Here is a 21,786-nt window from a genome sequence, read left to right on the forward strand (position 1 = left end):
GAATCACTGTACATGTGGATAATAATATAGTTCTGGTTGAGAAAAATAGCAAAAGTTTTTGTGAGACCAGTGATAGAATCCAGGTATAATGTATTCTTTACTTTGCCTGGTATATTTGCCAGATCTTGTCTTTAGATGATGCTGGTCTTATATTCATCTTCGATGGAGTGCTGCTTGATCTTTATAGATGTATGATATAATCTTTAAGTAAGAAATGATGAATTTGGACTTGCATGGAGCCAGAAGAAAGATTAATATACTTAGGTTTCATAGCTGAATCTCTAACTTCCTGTAAACATCGTGTAGGGGTACTACTTTTTCGTCCTTTATAAATAAATATATATCTTTGCAGCAGGTGATTCCCCTCATAAAAATGCAAGCAAGTGGATGGCAGCACTCTGTAACCTTGTGGATACGGCACACTCAACATTGCAACTGCCAACATTTATCATGTCTCAGGTTGCTTTTTTTCAGATGCCATCTCATGTATACGTCATGTTGCTAACTGGACGAATAATGTATACTTATTACAGTATTAAGAAGCCACGCAATTTTTTTTCGTGATTAGGAAGCCACGCCATTGGGACCATTCTTTTTCTCCACAACGTATTGGGGCCAACCTACTGGGCCTTCCGAGGCAGCTGGGCTGCTTTGGTAGAAACAACAGGGAAGCGCATAGGGTCAGGCATCTTAATGACTTCCTGTCTGTTTAGTACCACCTCGCTCACGGAACGCAGCAGGGCAGCCGAGACAGTTATAAGAGGAGGGGCAGGGTAACATTTCAAAGCATACCTTTCTCGGCCTTTTGGCTAAGATCAAGTGTAGTATCTGTTCTTATCAGTTTAATATCTAATATGTGGGCTATGCACCCACAATGCCCGTGCGTTGCAATGGGAGTAAAAATTAGCATGTTCATCAGCGTGGCATGATAGGGAGATGCACATTAAGCTTTAAAAAAATGCATATCAATCAGACATTAATCACGCAACAACCCTTAACACGGGTGCTAAGGATCACCCCCAACTTGTAGCACACTGATTGATCTCGCTACGACACGTGTCCGACTTGTACCAATGGCAGTCATCCTTGTTGTGTCCATGCGGTCGGCTTTGCTATGTTGTCCGTATGCCTTGTTGTCTTGGCATCGTTTATGTAATGGTTTTGTAGCACGGCGGTCCAACTTCCCAATAGAAAAATAATAGCGGCGACTGGTGTTACATTGAGTTGCTTCCGGATGTAGCAAGCAATTGGCCTTTCAACGTTGTGTTCTGCTTTGAGCAACAGCAGCGGGCCTAAAACTGTTGTGTATGCCGTTTGCAGCAACAATGCTCGATCGAATGTTACATGTAGATTAACCAGGTATTTTTTTAAAAGTAAAACTTGATAGCGGCAAAAACACCGAGAAATAAAAACATTCCCTTGCACATTGAAAAGGTTAACATGTCGCCCAAAAATCAGAGCTGACGGCAGGTCGTTTACTTCTTTTTTCTTTTTTGAGTAGTTTGCGAGCGAGACTCGATTGATCCCATGCAAAGAAGGCAGCAGCATCTCTCGTGTTGCACACATCTTATGGATTGTTTTGTTAGTGCGCATTAAGATTCAGCCATCACTCACCAGCTATATATACCACTCCAACCAGGTATCTTATATCTTTTGTTAGTTAGATTCAGCTATACCATACACTCCATCGGACATGCAAGCACATCCCGAGCCTACAATCCAGCCATACTTCCCACATTTCCGTTTAGAGCCAACATTTAATTCTTTCGTTAGGCTCTATTCCAACAACTTCATTTAATTAGAGCCAACCTTAATCCCTTCACTCCTGCACCATACCCTTCGTTGGGCTTGATGATTACTCGACAACTATCCGGCGTACATAAACTGGTGGATTTTTGTGGATCAAAGCGAGCTGGAATAAATATTCAAGCGAATCCTCTTCTCTCTAAAAAAATGTTCGCGCTTTTAAATTTTTCAAAAGATGGTCCTGTTTTCGTATTTGTACATAAATTAAAAAATGTTTTGGATTTTCAAAAAATGTTCGAGTTTTTCAAAGTATGTTCGGAATGGTTTTGTCCTATTTTTCAAAACTTTTTAAAAATGTTCAGAATTTCAGGAAATGTTCCTGTTTTCAGTGATTGTTCACAATTCTTAAAAATGCTCATGTTTTCATTTTCAGGAGTTTCAAATAATGTCCCATTTCCAAATTTGTTTGAAAATGTGTTAAAAGACGTGTTTTCAAATTTTGTTTGCTTTTTCTAAAATTGTTTGGAATGTTTTTGTTCAAAATTTTCACAACTTTTCGGAATTTCTATTGGAATTAAAAAAAATGTTCCCGTCCCACAAATTGTTCAAATTAAAAAAAATGTTCATGTTTCAATTTCTTTTCCAGAGTGTGTGTTCCCAATTTTGTTTGCGTGTTTCAAAAAATGTTTGCGTTTCCACCTTTTGTTTTGGATTTTAGAAAATGTTCCTGTTTGAAAAAATTGTTCATGATTTTCAAAAATGTTCCATTTTTTAAAAATATGTTTACAAATTTTTAAAGCGTTTGCGCTTCACAAAACATTCTGGTATTTTTTTCAAAAACTGTTGCAACCGGAATTTAAAAAATATTCGTATCTGTGCTGCAGATTGGTTCTTAATACTTTGCACTGCTTTGTAACCAGTAAGGCTTGGTAGGTGAACTGGTTGGAGTGTGATGTTTCTTATATAACATCCTGGGTTCGATGCTAGTGGGGCCCTCAGGTGTTGTCTGGGCGTCGCACTATTGCCCAGGCCAGGCGCACCCCAACCAATACAAAGTAAAACAAGTGTTTTTAGTTGTTTATTCTGACTAATCTTGTAATTAGGCTTTATGTTTTGTGCTTAACGGCCTCCCACTCCGAGGCATCTTTTCTTGAATCAAATGAACCCAGATGCTCACGGCTAAACAGAATAGCACTGCACTGCAAACCCTATATCAAGCATTCATTTTTCCAAGTTGGCTGCACTTGTGTAATATTTAGCATCACAAGGAAGTAACATCACAAGACTTCAGTCTGATGGCAAGAAGAGGTGCAGTTATGTAGCTATGGGATACATGCCGGGGTTGCCTAGTGCATATGAGTGGGCAGTGGCCAATGACGAAGTAACTTTGTGAATGCATTCTCTAACGAGTGTGGATTTTTCATACCCTCATATGGCTACACCTTCTATCTAGACCATTCAGTTTGCATCATGATTACAAATTTCCTTTTATTCTGGTTTCTTTCAAACAAGAGAGCATTTGACCTTGAAACTTTGCAGGTCAACTATATGCAAGTGCCACTCTTTGTATAAAATATTTCTGATTTTCTTACAACACATAAAATTGTTAAATTTCGAATGAGTTATACTCCCTCCGTCTGGAAATACTTGTCATCAAAATGAACAAAAGAGGGTGTATCTAGATGTATTTTAGTTCTAGATACATCTCTTTTTGTCCATTTTGATGACAAGTATTTTCGGACGGAGGGAGTACCATTTTAAAAATTTCTATTGCGCCAAAAAAATCCGAAACATTTCTTCACATGGGAGTACTTGTGTGATGTTTTATTTGCAAAGTTTTGAGTTCAAATGTTTTTTTTTTTTTGAGAAACAAAAAAGAGAAGTTTGTTCGCATGAACTTTGATGCAAAAATGGACGATCAGATAGATAGAAGGTGTATTGGTATGGTAGTACGATCACAACTTGCCCTAGTCTAAACTCTACTGCATTGGGCTTTATTGATCTGGAACTTTTATATGTACAGTTCTTTGCTCAGCCACCTACAGAAGTAGGAAGCTTGATAAGTCTTGGGCCTGCTGAATCTTTTGAAATTTCCACCACACTTCCATGAAATCGAGGTTTTGTAATAGTATTGAGCGAAGAAAAAACAAGTTACATGCAGATACTTTGTGCTTTTTAAATTTAGCCTTCTAAGAGCATCTACAGCTAATCTGGCCCCTTCAAACTTTCGTGGACGCGCCCGGGCGCGTCCGTAGACAGTGATCGGTCACCCCTTAAATTTTCACTTACACAATCATGTATCTCATTTAGCAAACCTCAAATCCATACACCACATGCATCGTAAACTATCTCTGGATGCAACGCAAAGCGGTCGGCTACTACATCAACACATGTCATCGGACTACAAAAAAATTGACATGTTCTATGTACATATTAGTCATGAACAAAGATCATCCACGACTGCCCTTGCCATTGCCGGCGCCCTTACCGTCTTTATCACAAAAGTAGCGCTCAAAAAACGCAAAATGGATCCAGCTGGATCTGCTCATCGCTAGAGCTGTCAGCCACGTCCATGTCCTCCTCCTCTTTGGGGGGTAGTCCGACCATGGCATGAACCGCCCGGTTTTGCTCTGGGATGAGGGCGCGTGTGTTCCTGCTCTGCCGCTTCTGTAGGATGCATGCACAGACGGCTTCCTCCTCCAAGGCAGTGCGACATGTCGCACCTGCCGCCTCCACCTCCGCCATGTCGACAACGAGGCGGACCTCGGCCACCCGCATCCTCTCCTTCCCACAAAGGGCACATTGGTCCCTGTAGCCCTCATACACCGCCGCATCGGAGATGGGGCGGCAGACGGAGCTCGAGCCTCCAGCATTGGCAGATCTGAGCACCGGTTGCGCCGACTCAATGGATTTCCGCCAGACCGATTCCGACGTCGGTCGGGCGCACTCCTCTCAAGAGCGGCGGAGGGCCATGCGGACGAACATAGCCTTCCCCGCCCCTTATGGGATGACGCCCTAGTCGATGGATCAGGAGTGTTCAGAGTCAGATCCACTGCCCGCCATGCCGGAGAAGGTTAGAGATCGCCAGAAGGGAGCTTGGGGGCCGAGTGGAGTGAAGTGAAGAGTGGCTAGAGTTTGGTCTGGGGAGCCGATCAGGACGAGTATATGTTAGTCAGGGTGGGCCATGTGGGCCGGATGCAACATTGCGGACATGCCCGGGCCTCGGCTCATCTACCCCAGATTTGGATGGATATGAGGGGTGCTAGTCAGCCCGGGCATAAGGGGCCGATATGAGGAGCCCGTCTGGGTGAGGGTTTCTTGATCGGCCAGTGACCGGGCCATCCACCCGGGCGTATAGTGGGGGAAGGAGGTTGAGGCGCCCGACTATAGATGCTCTAACCACACCAATGTTCAGTAGTCATGAAGGCCAAGTGAAAAAAAATCATTGGCGATCCCTCTTGACAATTGATAGGTTGTGAACATAAGCAAGTGACTTCCTTATGGACAATGTTGCATTTCTCATTTCAAACTTCTAAATGTACCTTTACAATTATTTTAAATTCCTAACCCCTTGTACGATATTTTTCCCTTAAAAAGGAGGTTAAAAACCCCGACGCCTACATCATTGTGATGCACACAATAATTCTTTTAAGGGATGATTACACTTTTTTCCTAGTGACAGTCCATGGATTGTGTCCTTACATTTCGGCTTTGCTCAGTTTTGCCCTTAGATTTGTCTTTGAGGTCGTCTGAGTGCTCTTTGACCATTTGAAAAATACTTTGAAAATTCATATGAACTTCTAAAATGCAAATAAGATATCAAAATGTTCAGAAAAACAATACCTTTATGTGTATGTCATTTGCATTCAGGAAAACCGTACTGTTTAAGCAACCTAAGGTTATTAATGTTATTAACATTATTAAACATAAAGATGTATAAACAATACTTTTTCATGAATAAAAATTATAGGAAAATATAGGTGATGTTTTCTGAACATTTTGATATCCTATTTGCATTTCTCTTCATATCAACTTTTTATGAATTTTCAAAGTAATGGTCAAAGTAGTTTGAAAATTCATAATAATTTGATATGAAATCAGAAAAATGCTAATAAGATACCAGGATGTTTAGAAAACATCACCTACATTTGCACGTGATTTTTATCAAGGAAAAAAGTATTGTTTATACCTTTCTATTTTTAATAAAGTTAATAACATTAATAACCTCAGGTATGTAAACAATACTTTTTTCCTGAATGCAAATGGCATGCACATAAAAGTAATGCATTTCTGAATATTTTGATATCTTGTTTGCATTTTTATAAGTTCATATGAATTGGTTATTTATTTTCAAACTATTGGTCAAACCCTCAAAGGGCACTCGGGCAACCACAGAGACAAATATAAGGGCAAAATTGAGCAGAGCCGAAAAGTAAGGGCAAAACCCGTGGGGTGGTTCCGACCAAGGGCAAAAATGCATTTCTTCTTTCTTTTAATGATTAGGTAGAGTAAAGAACAGAGACAACCAAGATGAAATCATTACAAGGTATGAAATTGACACCTATAACTAAATCGACATTTTCCACACAACGTCTTCAAGAAGGGATAAACATCCTCAGGGCCATCACCGTCACGTCCGGCCAGAGACAACGGACAATGATATTATCCTGGTTGCCAAGACCAGTCAATGAATATCATCACAACAACTAGACGACGTCTTCAACTACTTAATGACGCAACTTGTCGTTGCTAGATGAGACCAATAAAGATCAGGACGAAGAGGTGTTCTAGTCAGAATCTTGATGATGGATCGTTCAATGGTCACTTCGGCTGGTACTCCACACGAGGGCCAAAAAGCACTAGTAGATTGGTGGTGCATCTTCCCGCCTTAGACCACCGACAGGACAGTCAGGTGGATGCCCATATCTCAGAGTAGGGTTGGCCCCCGCCACTCCACATCGGTGCGAGTCACACTGTGGCATCCACCATACCATTGGAGTCATTGCCACGGTGCTAGAAGCCGGCGGGAACCACCAATGCGCCACCTGCTAATCAGGATCAGATCTGCCTCTGGCGCCTCAAACCTCCTCACGTGATGGCTGCTTCCCTCGCACCAGACGGGGAACCCCTCTGCAGAGACGAAGAACCTCCCACCCGCACCTACACACACTTCATTTTCGCGATGTTAAAATCATACATGGACCAAGCATGCAGCGTACTGCTCTGGACCAAAAACCATTTGATCAACTGAACATGATAGCATGATGCATGATTATCCATATCAATGGCTTGGCATTTTTCGAGCAGCTGAGAAGGATTTTATCTCTGAAATGTCAAAATGACTGCCTGGAAAAGGGTCATGCTTCTGCTCTATAGTTATCATCCAATTCACCATATTTATTCAGCACACCTGTACTGTCTGTGTCTCTGTATGTTGTGTTATTCTGCTAGCTTCCTTTTCTTGTGTTGCTGCTGAATGATTTCGCAAGAGATAAATGACAATCTTCTTTTCAGCTGTTTTGAATAATGTGCAGAAGACCGACCAATAACTTCCATTTTATAGCATCAGGTTTGTGTCATACTGCATGGATTCGTTCTCTTCCACAAAGTTACTTGGTCATTGGTCTCTTTCACAAAGTTACTTCGTCATTGGCCACTGGTGCTCATATTTCCTTTTCTATTAGGGGATTTTTCAAGTGTAGTATCATACTGTAATTACTAGCGATTAGCCGATTACCCATGAGTCATAAAAATCAACTTGAGGCTGTTGCCAACAATATTTCTGTTGCTTAATCATATCGCTTATCTATGATTACATGACATGCATGATCCTCGGAATCATCATTTATGATGTCTTTTGACTACTACTGAATATATGTTGTATTTGTGCGTTTTGTATTGCCGCACATCAGAAGACCTGAAAATTCGCATGTACGCCCGCAAGAAAGGAGATGAGCTGCACCAAAGCAAGGGCTATGGAGATGTTTCAGTTCAAAAAGAAGAAGAAAGGAGATGTTCTGTTATGTGCAATCTTCTGATGTACGTCATGTACGAGAATGACGAAGCTTTTGGTTTTATATTCAAGTTTTCCAAGTTATTGGGCCGAGAATATGAGAATTAAGAAGCCACGCTGTTGGGCCTTCGAGGCATCTCTGGGCTGCTACGCTGAAATGACAGGGAACACCAGAGGCTTGCCTAAAAAAGGGAACACCAAAGGCAGGTATCCCTAATGACGTTTAGTACCACCTCGCTCGCCGAAGGGGGCAGAGCGGCCGAGGGAGTTATAAAAGTAGATGAGGAGCATCGTTTCAAAGCATACCTTTCTCGGCCTTTTGGCTAAGATCAAGTGTAGTATCTGTTCTTATCAGTTTAATATCTGATATGTGGGCCATGTGCCCACAACGATATTAAATTTATTTTTTATGGGGGAGGGTCCACCACAGTGGCTTGCCACTGGGGCCCTCACGTGTCGCTTGGGTGTTGCACTACAGTCCAAGCCAGGCGCACCCCAACCAATACAAATTAAACAATTCGCCTTTTGAAAGGAATTATTTTTAATCATGATAACATTGCTGGTGCTTGTGTTGTAGTACTCACTAATTTTTAGTGTTTAATTTTAATTCTTTCTGTAGGCAAGAATGGCTTAATGGACCTGATGCTTTGTTATTTGAATCAGTTCTTTATATACTCAAATGAACCTTTTATTTTTGCTTGGTGAATCATCAAGCAGAAGACAAGAATGATTAAAACCTGTGTTCGCTTCCGAGCATTATCTGGAACAAATTTGCCTATTAATGTGTCAGATTTTCCCCTGCAAAAAAAAAAGAATATTAGCAAGTCATGGTTGTCTGTCTATTTAATGCGATAGAGTAGCACTGCACCGCTAGTCAACAATGTATTTTACAATTTATTGTCCAATTCCTTGTAACGCTTAGCATCACAAGGCGATCTAAAATTACAAAGGTACATGATGCAAGTGGCAACATATTTTTCTTGTGAAACTAGCATGGAAGCAAGAAGCTTATTCCAAGGGGAGGCCCTTCTTCGGTGATGTTCCAGAGTTGAGTTCTTACTTGAATAGCCGCTCTCGTGATTAAGTTGAACATGAAACTCGGCTCCGTCCGTGATGATCCCGTGTACACGAGGTCGTCCACAGTATCTGATCTACAGTGTTCGTCTACACTGCCAACTACAGTGTTTCTGCTACAGTGCCTAATCTGGGCTGCCCCTCCTTCATCCAATGGCTGGCCCCTCCTTCATTCTGGGCGCTACTCTACTCTTGCTCCAAAAGTTAAAAAAAGAGTATAACATAGTAGTAGTCAAGTTGGACCGGAGCAACATGAGAAAATGGTAAATATACAACTCCTAGGTATGCAGTTTAGAGCACCTGGCGTGACAAATATGCAATTCAGCGTCTTCAAGATTCAGGAGTTAATATTCAGCAAGTACCATACCTGGCCCACAAGTGGAGTCACAGTGCAGTAGTGGCTACACAAAAATCAGTGTTGCCCAGTTGAACGACAGAATGATAAAGGCAACCCAGCATATTTCCGAATTCATCCGAGTTAGACTCAAATGTCTTGACAAAAGTAGACAAAGTGTAGAGGCAAACACACAGCCAAATACATCCTAAACCATCTGTCGCCATATGTTCGTACCACACGAAGCTGTTTGATAACCTGCAAAGCCGAGACATTCAACGTAGATCTTGGAAGCATGAATAGCCTTCAACTGATCACTGCAGACTGTGCAAACATTTCTATGTACTACAGCGACTATATGCCAACGATGTTCAGAGTAATGGTGGCGGGTCCAGATGTGCCCATTGATCCAGTAAAGACGCTGGCAACAACTGACAATGTGGTGGACAAGACTGTATGGCCTCGGTATGGGGCCGCTGACAGTGTAGAAGTTTCTATCACACAGCGGCGACCAGGTACCTCTGCCCAGATCATATTGCCGCAGTCGGCCGCTGCTAGGTGGGTTGAGGATGGTGACGGAGTTCCCCTGAACGGATGGTAGGTTGCTGCAGTTGACAGCCATGCTCCAAGTACGAATGAACAGGGAATGGTCGCCGATGCTTGTCAATGGCGTGGCAGGGACTCCGAGCAGGAGGTCAGCAAGCCGGATAACCACAAGCTGCAAGTGTCTGTCGGTATAGCCGACCAGAAGAAGTTCAGAATTGCACTCCACCAGGTAAGGCTTAGCCATCAGATTAGCTGGACATGTGGCGATCATTGTGGCGGTGTAGACGGCCACGAGGAGGAACTGGAGCTATCTTGTGGATTAACGCGCATGATGTGTGAGGGTTTGTTTTTCGATCTCCTCACCATGTAGAGGCTGCCACGGAATGGCAGTGCTGTCCTCATGCCAGTCATCATCCAGCTTGTGTGAGTCCAGTGCTTGTCACCAGTGGATACGTACGCCATGCGCTCGGCGTGGCTGAGCGCAACCATGATGGTAATACTGCCACCCACATGGATGGAGACAGCCGCGTGAACCATCCGTAGTCGAAGATCATAAGGGCCATTCAGAAAGATCCCGAACTTACTCATGTACAAGCAGAGGGAGGCAAGGGGAGGAAACTCGGCAACATCACCGTGAAGGGGTGGAGGAGGCAGATAGCAGCGTCCTTCTTGCGCTGCAAGAGAAGGAGGCCATCAGGGCAGTCGAGCACAGAGTGGTCCTCGAAGCACGGGAGGTGCACGCGGATGAAGATGCCAGTGTAGATGTTGAGGAAGCAGACGTAGCCGCCCAATGCAGGGTGGCCCGGGGTGTAGGCCGTTGCCCTCCGGAAACATCATCCATTGCCGTGGGTGAAAGCGCGGGTCTACCACGCCACAGCCGCGTGGGCTAGGAGTGTTGGCACGCCACTGCTTGCACACCGCGCGGAACCAGACATAGTGCAGCAGGTCACTAGAGAGTACCCGGTAAGCGATCAGCACCAGCAAATCAGCATTCAGCGACTCGCAGGGCAGGACATAGGCTTTCTGAGCGCCACACCCACTGCAACAATGTTGGCTGGTGGCTGTGCTTGCTCCAACACTTGTCATCCCGATCCCCCCTACGAAGGAACAAGACTTGTCAGCTGAGTTCTGATAAGTAGAAAATATTATAACAATGCTACTAGTTACAGCTCAAACTTGCTCAATGACATTGCTTTAGTGCTATTTATGAAAATGCCACCCGTCATTTGTTTTCTTCTATTTTTGCCATGTACGGCGCTACCGTTAAGTCAACGCACTTTGACAGACTTCAGATGATCTGAAAATTGAAAAGTTCGTCATACCCTTTGCGATGTGTAGGACTGCAAACTGTTGAAGGTTGTGAGCCAAAAAAAGCACAACAGCACAAGCACATGCACGGTCAGATTTTGACAACAGTCAGCCAACATCTCTCGACAGCACAGACACCAGTAAATAATCAATCCAATTTTGCCCACATATGGCTACAACAAGAACACATCAGATTTTGCTATCGTAAACAAAAATATTATCCAAACGGTTGTTGGAGTTTATGCGGCACTATAGCTAGGACTGCAAACGGTTGCAGTCTGTGAGCCAAAAGAAGCGCAATCACAATCAGATTCTGAAAACAGATTCAGTCAACATCTCTCGACAACACAAACACCGATAAATAATCAATCTGTTTTCGTTCACATACGACTACAAGCAGAACGCAATGGAAAACAAAATCTAGAACCCATCAGATTTTGCATCACAAACAAAAACATTATCCATCCATAACCTATAAGATTTTGCTAACGCAATAAGGGCCAATTCTTTTGAGGTATGGCTTATGCATAAGCTCATGTGAAAATAAGCCTCAGATAATCTCCTGTGGAAATAAGTCCCTGAGAATAAGCCAACGAGTTATTTTCGGTTCCTGTCCCTCTAGCTTAATTCTGATATACCCTATACTCATGGCAGTACATCATGAGTCCTATACAACCATGGCAATTCATAGTCTCATGGCAGTACTAATCTTGTTCATGGTCAGACCCACACTCATATAGCAACAGATACAAGAACTGCAGAAATTAAACAATGTCAGACCCACATCATCTATTCTTCCTTCATGGCAGAACATCATATGCAAGCACGAATTTTGTTCACACACTATATAGCAACAAATATTTATACACTCATATAGCAGCACTAATCTTGTTCGTACACTAAAAAAAAATAACAAGCATTTACTGTCTCAAGACACATGTACGCGCACGCGCATCGGTATACATGTTCTCCCAAATCTTTCAGTTCACTCGCTCTGCTCGAACGATCTCCGCGCATTGCAAAATCGTACGCAAAGTTCACTGAAAAATTGCAATTGTAACTGAACGCATTGCACTGTAAATTTGCAGTTGTGCAGACCTGTTGCTGAGGATCCGGTTGAGCGCGACGATGTGGTCCTCCTGCTGCTGCGAGAAGCAGCCGCGCTTGAGGTCGGGGCGGGGGTAGTTGATCCACCGCAGGTAGCAGCTCTTGCCGCAGCGGTTCAGCCTGGGGAGTGAGCTCCAGCAGCCGACGCCGTGGCGGTTGATGTGCGGCCGTCGCGCGGGACAGAGGAGGGGCGCGTCTACCCAGCACCGCCGGCGTCCATTCGTCGGCGTTGAGAAAGGCAGCTGGAGGCGGGGTCGGCGGCGGCGGTGAAACCTAGGATTTGTTGAGTGCAGACTGCAGAGGAGAGGGACGAGAGGAATACGGGGCGAGCTGCGCTGCGCTATTTTTTCCCATCGGACTGGGAGGGCGCGGTGGCATTTTGGGCGTAATTCCGTGCAACTATACGGAAGAAGAAAAAATCATAATCTTCAATGGACATGATCAAATTTTGCTGCATTACCAAGATACATATTTGAAATCATGAACATATTTGAAAGTGTGAAGATTTTTCAAATTCATGAACACTTTTATAAATTTTCGAACATTTTCTAGAATCAAGAACATTTTTTGAATTCATGAACATTTTATACTATTTGCAAACATTTTCTTTGAAATTGTGAACATTTTTGTAAACATTTTCTTGAATCAGCAAACATTTAGAATCGACGAAAACTTGTATGGAAATTGGTGGAACAATTTTTAAAATTCATGACATTTTTTATTTAACAAACATTTTTTGAAATGCATGGTCATTTTTTGAATTAGGGAACATTTTATGAATGAATAAATTATTTTGTAAGTCGCGGACAGTTTTTTAATGTTTAGGATATTTTTCCACTCATGAACATTTTTTGAATTGACGAAATTTTGTTCAATTTCATTAAAAAATAGTACATGAACATTTTTTGATTCCCGAACATTTGTTTTCAAAATGTCGATTTTTTTGAATAAGTAAGCATTTTTTTATAAAATAATGAACATTTCTTGAATCCACAAACATTTGATGATTTATTAAAAAAATTCAAAATTCTCATTTAAAAAAACAGAAATTTTTAAGTACCAAATTATTTAAAGTGGAAAAAATAAAATGGAAGAGAAAAATAAAAAATAAAAACAAAATTTATAAAACAGGTCGTCCGGACATGGGCCGGCCCAAACGGGCGCGTTGCGTCGTCTCCCAGAGTGCAGAGCGTAGTATAGGAGGTCCCTACTGCATGGGACGGCCCAGGCGGAGGATTTCTCTGTGTGAAAAAAATTATCACTTATAGGTGGCATTGGTGGGTAATATTTTTTAGAGGCAATTTCCGTTACGTACCGCCAGAGCAATAGCCTCTTTATAATTAGGTATAGATAAGAGCACCTACAGCCAGGGTCACCAAAATTCGGCCTCTCAAAAGCAGTCGGGTGCGTCCGCGGGCACTTACCGGGCACTCGTCAATTTAAGTCCTTCACATCCACACTCCTCATATCCGTTACCCTATATCCATATGCTACTCATGCGACGTGAACATAAATTACGTAAATCATTAGACAGATTATGAAACGGACATAGATATGCACATTCCGATCACCAAAAGATCACAAACGGATCTCCAACAGCTACTCAAAGTTCACATAATCCACATACAACGGCCAGGTTCTAACTAGAGACATAAATAACTAGAAAGTAACAACGAAGACGGCGAAGATTCACCGCTTCCTTGTCGGGCCTTTGCCCTTCTGGTAGCCGGTGCAGCTATAGGCGTTAGCGGCAGGTGGTGGATCATCGAAGTCATTCAAGGTGGAGCTGTGGATGTCGTTGTCGTCATCGGAGAGGACGATGAGCCCTTCACCCGTCAGACGGACCTGTCGTGCCGCCGCTTGAGCTTGGCCACCCGAGTCGCCTCCGCCACCTCATGCTCCGACTGCTCAATGGCAAGCCGGAGCTGATGAAAATATGCCCTAGAGGCAATAATAAAGTTGTTGTTATTATATTTCCTTATTCATGATAGAGGTTTATTGTTCATGCTAGAATTGTATTTGAAAGATTGTGGATGTCGCCTAGAGGGGGGGTGAATAGGCGCTTTAAAATAATTACGGTTGATGCTTGAACAAATGCGGAATAAACCTAGCGGTTAATTTGTCAAGCACAAAACCTACAACAACTAGGCTCACCTATGTGCACCAACAACTTATGCTAAGCAAGAAAAACTACTTAGGTGATAGCAAGATATATGACAAGAAACAATATGGGCTCGGGTAAGAGATAACCGAGGCACGCGGAGACGACGATGTATCCCGAAGTTCACACCCTTGCGGATGCTAATCTCCTTTTGGAGCGGTGTGGAGGCACAATGCTCCCCAAGAAGCCACTAGGGCCACCGTAATCTCCTCACGCCCTCGCACAATGCAAGATGCCGTGATTCCACTAAGGGACCCTTGAGGGCGGTCACCGAACCCGTACAAATGGCAACCCTTGGGGGCGGTCACCGAACCCGTACACTTTGGCAACCCTTGGGGGCGGTCACCGGAACCCGTCAAATTGCTCGGGGTGATCTCCACAACCTAATTGGAGACCCCGACGCTTGCCCGGAGCTTTACACCACAATGATTGAGCTCCGAACACCACCAACCGTTTAGGGCGCCCAAGCACCCAAGAGGAACAAGCTCAAGGGTACCAAGCACCCAAGAGTAATAAGCTTCTCAACTTGTAACTTCCACGTATCACCGTGGAGAACTCAAACCGATGCATCAAATGCAATGGCAAGGGCACACGGAGTGCCCAAGTCCTTCTCTCTCAAATCCCACCGAAGCAACTAATGCTAGGGAGGAAAATGAGAGGAAGAACAAGAAGGAGAACACCAAGAACTCCAAGATCTAGATCCAAGGGGTTCCCCTCACATAGAGGAGAAAGTGATTGGTGAAAATGTGGATCTAGATCTCCTCTCTCTTTTCCCTCAAAAACTAGCAAGAATCCATGGAGGGATTGAGAGTTAGCAAGCTCGAAAAAGGTCAACAATGGGGGAAGAACACGAGCTCAAAGGATTAGGTTCAATGGGAAGAAGACCTCCTTTTATAGGTGGGGAAAAAACCAACCGTTATGCTCACAGCCCGCACAGAGCGGTACTACCGCTCCAAGGAGCGGTACTACCACTAGGGCGGTAGTACCCCTTTGAAAAACAACAGCGAGGAGGCAAAAGGCCAGTAGAACCGCCGGAGCGGTACTACCGCTCGTCCCCACGGTACTACCGCTCGACCTCACGGTACTACCGCAAGTGGTAGCGGTACTACTGCTTGCGAGCGGTACAAAAAAAAATACTTCCGTGCCTACTTCCGCTGAGCAAAACACGACATTTTGGTCCGGAGCGGTACTACCGCTCAGGAGCCACGGTAGTACCGCTCCCAAGAGCGGTACTAAAAAATTACATCCGCAACAGCCCCTTTAAAGGACACCAAAACTGACACAACTTTTGCAAACAGACTCCGAATTCGACGAAACCAAGTTTGTTGGAAAGCTAGCGACAAGGGCTAACACAATCTTGATAGAAATACCAATAAGAAGAAAATGAGAAAAGGCCCAAAGGAAAATGGTGAGAACCCTTCCTCGGATAAGACCGGTAAAACCTCCAACATGGAAAACATCATAGAAGACGCATGCAAACTCCGTTTTCGATGAACTCCAGCTTGTCATCAAGATGACCATAAGATCTAAGACTCACAAAGAGAACCAAACAAGAACCAAGAAACATGATGCAAGGATGCAATGGTTTGAGCTCTCGACGAACGATACGATCAAGCTACTCACTTGAGAGCCCCCCTTGATAGTACGGCTATCGATCCTATAACCCGGTCTCCCAACTACCACCATGAGACCGGTAAAATAGAAAATCTATCAAGGGCAAACCTTTGCCTTGCACATGGTCCACTTGAGCTAGATGATGACGATCTTGACACCCTCAAGTTGGACCACCTTTCTTGATTGCGTTGGCTCGATGAAGACTAGATGATTACTCCCCCATAGTCCACTATGGGTGAGCCACTCTTCGGCACATCTTCACAAGTCCATTGTCACCACAATGGACGGCAAGCTTCAAGCACTTGATCTCTTCGTGATGCTCCACTTGAACTTGCACACGGCAATCTTGATGACGATCACCACTTGATGTCATCCTCTCCATGGGTTGAGTGATATCTTCCTCTTGACGCAAGCCCATGAACATGTACCTAACCCCACATAGAACTCTCACATAGACCATGGGTTAGTACACAAAGCACAATGGACAATGCTTACCATACCATGGGATCACTTGATCCCTCTCGGTACATCTTCTACGCTTTGTGAGTTGATCAACTTGATTCACTCTTGACTTAGTCTTGATCAACCTAGAATCTTTCCAACTCTCTTCATTTGGATGATGTCTTGAAGGTAAACATGAATGATCACACAATCTTCTTCTTCAAGACATGCTTGCAATAAGCTCAACTCTCACATGACCAATCTTTGGATAATTCCTTAATAGCACCTTGGTCAACACAAACTCTCCTTGAAACCAACACATGTACTCCAAGAAAAGCCTATGGACAAAACCTTCAAATATAACTCAAGGCAACCATTAGTCCATAGAGATTGTCGTCAATTACCAAAACCAAACATGGGGGCACCACATGTTCTTTCAATCTCCCCCATTTTGGTAATTGATGACAATCACTTCCAAGAGAGTTTATATAAGGAATTATGCATCACCATGCAATGCAACAACCAATGATGCATGAGTAAGAGATGCAAATGCTTAGGAACAAAACCAAAGCAAGAGGAGATAATTCTCTAAACTTCTCCACAAAACTCTCTGAAACTTCTCCCCATTGGCCATCGATTGCCAAAATGGGAGAAAAGCTTAGAAGGCCAATATAAATTGTGTTCCTCCATAATTTATGTATTTCTCAACAAGAGAGTGGAATGCAATACACAAGTTTGACGGTAAATACTAGGAGGAACACAAACTATATTTAGGCCCAAAGTTTACAAAAGAAAGATATGCCACAAATACATAAGAAAGAGAGAAACAAGCAAACAAGCAATCAAAAGATACCAATTGAAGCAAGCAATCAACGGATATCAATTGAGCCAACTAGACCAATGATCCTACGTGCCACATGAATGAAATAAATTATGATATGAGCAAAGGAGTGTTCTAGAGAAACTAGAGAAGCTCCCCATGATTTGTGCACAATTTAGTTTTGTAACTGGATACAACAAGCACAAAATAGAATCATCACTCCCCCAAGATCAATAGAACCTCACGACAAGTGCAAGAGAGCAACAGAGTGTTCTAAAGACACTAGTGAAGCTCTCCATGATTTGTGCACTTCTTATAATATTTGTATTAGGATACCGAGTGCACAAAATAGGATCATCACTCCCCGAAAATCAATAGAAACTCACAACAAGTGCAAGTGAGCATATAGGAAACAAAGCCTAGCACTTGCAACAAACAAATGGTTGAGAAACATATAAAAGAGGCAACTTAAGAGTAGGATCAACCAAAATGATGTGTGAGAGTCATGGCAAAGCACTTGAGAAGACTAATGTACGAATGAGCATTAAGCATCAACATAGTCTTGGATAGTGGAGATACAAGGTGCATGACATGTCCTCCCCACACACACCAAGCAAAAGGGTTCACAAGCACACTAAAAATGCAAAATGAATAACCAACACTTGTGATAACCCATGGTGAAGATAGAAGATGAAAGCCTCATCAAGACGAGGGATACCAATTAAGATGGCAAAATCCTCGTAGAGATAAGCATGAGGAAAATAATCTTCACCACACAGGAGTGCATCAAGATGCAACTAGATAAGACATGCACTCAAGGCAAAAGCTTTCACGGAGCCACCAAAGAAATAACAAGAAAGACAAGGTGGACGTGAATGAAAGGATATCATCTAGAGTTGTAATTTCTCTCAAGTGTATAAGGTTCTAGGTAGACGAGATCATGATGATATATATCTACAAAGAAGGATGTACCCCCAAAATAGTTACAACACGAAGGAACAAGATATCCAAAAGGAAGTCATAGATATACCAATAAGATATTTGCTTGGAAGCATAGCACATGGCTAGATATGGGCTTATTGTACATAAATGAATTCCTACCACACAACCATCAAAGACATCACAACTAGCAACAAGAGATCATTGTTGGGATGCTTTGAGAAAGGAAACAAGCATCACAAGAGAGAATGAATAACATGCCATGATACAACCTACACAAGGTTGATGCAAGAAATGTGTGCATGAAGTATATGAAGATACTTGTTACCGAGTTAACATTGGAAGGATGTAGTAGATACCAATTGAAGGTACAAATTAGTTCATTGATCATCCTAGCTTGACTCCAAAAAGCACATGGTGACAACACCTTCCTTGTGAGTGATACGAGCATCCAATGCATCTCCAATTGTTCCTAGAACAACAAGACAAACAAAATGGTACCCAAACTCATTGGGACCAAAGAGTTAGAAACATCAACAATACATAGGACAAACTCCACATAAATATGTGCATATAGATATGGAAATGAAATTCATGCACATCTCATCCAAGTTGAGACTTGGTGGAGTTTCCCCTATATATTGGGTCAAAGAGAGAAAGCATGCCACGGAAACTACATGAAGTTAATATGCATGCTCAAGACTTTCAAGAACCGATACCAAAATACAAGGAAATGCCAAGTGAAAAGAATACCAAATGGAGAAATCATCACTTGGAAGATATCATTAAAAGATACATCAAGGAATGAGATATCCATTGGAACCCACAAAATGATATCAAACTCCCAAAAGAGAGGATGGTTCCAAACAAACCAAGCTCTCTACAAAGTTTCATGATGGCACAAGTACCAAAAAGAAACGGCTTGCCGTCCACCAACACACACTTAAAATGGATCACAAGTTTAGTGTTTTATAGAAAATATGATAGCTCCCCCACGAGTTGTGCATTATAGAGAATTTGCATTTGAATACAAATGCACAAGGTAGGATCACCACGTTCACTATATCAAGGAAAACACTGGACAAGATCAAGAAAACAACAAGATCCTCAAGTGGCACGGAAGGCAATGGGAGTTGACACAAACTTTTCAAGAGATAAGGCAAATAAAAGGCAAACGCCAACGTGAAGATGATCAAAATTTTCTACCACACATAAGTGAGTACCAATTGTCAAAAGACAAGAAGTATTTGGAAATAATTCCCGGTGGTAGATAGCAAGGATATCCGACATCATCTTCACACCAAACACAAGCAAATTGCAACTTGTAGAGCTAACATGCCACCTAGGAACAAGATAATTGACAATATCAATTCTAGGTGACAATATCTCAAATGTAAACATTTTCTAGGCTAGTAATATACACATAGCATATTACTCCCCCATAATGGGATATTCCATTAATCTCTCACAAGAGCCAACTAAGATACAAACAAGATGCACAAAGGCTCAACGTACGACACACATGTACATGAAGTGCAAACCAACGTACATAAACTTGATTACTCAAGATAAGCAATTTGGAGACACAACAAATACAAACACATGCAAGGAACAAAACCAATACATGCAAGGGGGCAAGTAACTTTCAATGTAAGCAATTTAAGTACAAGTTACCACAAGGAGGCACATTGGATAAGATATAAGCTTGATGACTCGATTGACTTGGCTTGAGACAATAAGAGTGATGAAGTCCCCTTAATTCTTCATAATGTAGCCAAGTCTCCAATGTCCTCCAACAACACCTATTGATCAAGTATGAGCTAGTTGGTCCCCAACCAAGTTGGGTCCTAAGAGGTTAGTCACAATAGGCTTGGCTACCCAAATGGTTCTTTTCTTGACACCACTTTGAGTACCAATAAATTTAGCAAACACATTGCCAACCTTATCCTTCCCAAGAGAATAGATATCATTAATTAGAATAGGGTTGGATAAGGTACCATTCGTGCATGAAGAAGCGACGTGACCTTTTTCACGACATAGGTAGCAACGTCTACTCTTCACTTTCTTCTCACTTGATTTCTCAACTTGAGAAGCGTTAGATTGAGTCTTCTTGGGAAGAGGCCTTTCTTCAACTTGAGGTTGAGCATGAGAATGCACTTGTAGCCGCTTCCCTTGTTGCTTGTCACTAATGGCCTTCTTCTTCAATGGGCAAGATCTAACATGGTGCCCTTCAATTTTGCACTTGAAGCAAATAATCTTGGCCAAATTCTTGACGTGTTCTTGGCCCTTCTTCTTGTTCATCTTGGACTTCTTATTCTTGTTGGAGTTGAATCCAAGTCCACCTTTGTCATTGGGGGATTTTTGCACACTCAAGATATTGTTGAGTGTGGATTTCCCTTCATGACACTTTTCCAAGTCTTTCTTCAAAGAAGTGACTTGGGCCTTGAGCTCTTTGATTTCCTCTACATGGTTAGTCTCAACACAAGTACTAGAGGAAGTATAAGCTTCATCATTGGAGCAACAAGGCAAGGAAAGCAATTCATCACAAGATGTACCAATGTTATGCATAGACGAATTACGAGGACTAGCACAAGGCAATATAGCATTTTGACTAAAAGTAGTGCTAATGTCCACATGAGGCTCACTAGATGTTACCTTAGCAATCATAGCCTCATGAGCTATTTTTAGCACATTATGGGATACAAGAAGATCATCATGAGAGCTAGAAAGCTTTTCATGACTTTCTTCCAATTTCCCATAATTGCTAGATAGCAACTCAAGTTGAGACCTTAGCTCAACATTCTCCTTTAAAATGGATGCTTCACAAGAAATAGAGTTAGTAGCACAAGCATCATCATTAACAACAAGAGGAGAAGGCAACTTGGCAAGCTCTTTTAAATAAGAAGCTTCAAGTTGAGCATGAGACTCGGTGAGTTTGATGAGCTCACCCTTGACGACCCTTGAGCCATTTTCGAGGTGCTCAAAATCCTCAAGGAGTCTAGCATGAGCAACTTCAAGCTTAGAATTTTTAGTTTCAAAAACATTGGCCACCTCAAGAGCTCTATCATGAGATTCCTTCACTCTAGATAACTCTAGAGCAAAAGTCTCCTCAAGAGATTCCTTGGTGGTTTGTTCAAGTTCAAGAGCTTGAGAGAGGTCCGCAATCTCATTAGCGTAATCACGCTCATGACCTTCCATTTTATCAATGGTGACCTCATGCTCCTCAAGACGAGATTCCAACTCATAAATATTTTTATTTCCCTCAATAGCAATAGACATGATTTCCATGAAGTTGGAACGAGCAATGTTATTCTAAAGAAGAGCTTTAAAAATTATTTCCCCCTTAACTTTTAAGGAGGCAACATCATCATTCTCTTCATCATAATCGACATCATCATCACTCTTGCCATCATCAATATTATCACAAGATATATTGGGATTCAAAGTGGGAGATACCTTTGAAGCCTTGGCCATAAGGCAAAAAGCAATAGATGATGATGTGGGATCCCTTGAAGCACCATTCAAGACCACATCTTGTTCCATGGAGTGTTGGGTTTCCTCTACATTGTTAGCACAACAACTCGAGGAAATACATGCATTTTTATCATGCCAACAAGACATAGCAAGCATATCATCATGAGATTTAGTCAAGAAATTTGTACATGATATGCAAGGACTATCAA

The 21,786-nt window shown here is 42.4% G+C and overlaps 1 non-coding gene and 2 pseudogenes across 1 annotated transcript; 2 read left to right on the forward strand and 1 right to left on the reverse strand.

Annotated features, from left to right (window-relative positions):
* The first annotated feature begins 788 nt into the window (after positions 1-788).
* LOC123146471 (uncharacterized) lies at positions 789-905 on the forward strand (annotated as a pseudogene).
* Positions 906-8,061: 7,156 nt separating this feature from the next.
* On the forward strand, positions 8,062-8,258 carry LOC123146451 (U2 spliceosomal RNA). The gene has a single exon (XR_006472724.1). It is a non-coding gene; the product is annotated as a U2 spliceosomal RNA (small nuclear RNA).
* Positions 8,259-9,272: 1,014 nt separating this feature from the next.
* LOC123143879 (uncharacterized) lies at positions 9,273-12,460 on the reverse strand (annotated as a pseudogene).
* Between the last annotated feature and the right edge of the window lie 9,326 nt (positions 12,461-21,786).

The sequence above is a fragment of the Triticum aestivum genome, chromosome 6D (assembly GCF_018294505.1).
Source record: "Triticum aestivum cultivar Chinese Spring chromosome 6D, IWGSC CS RefSeq v2.1, whole genome shotgun sequence".
Classification (NCBI taxonomy): Eukaryota; Viridiplantae; Streptophyta; class Magnoliopsida; order Poales; family Poaceae; genus Triticum; species Triticum aestivum.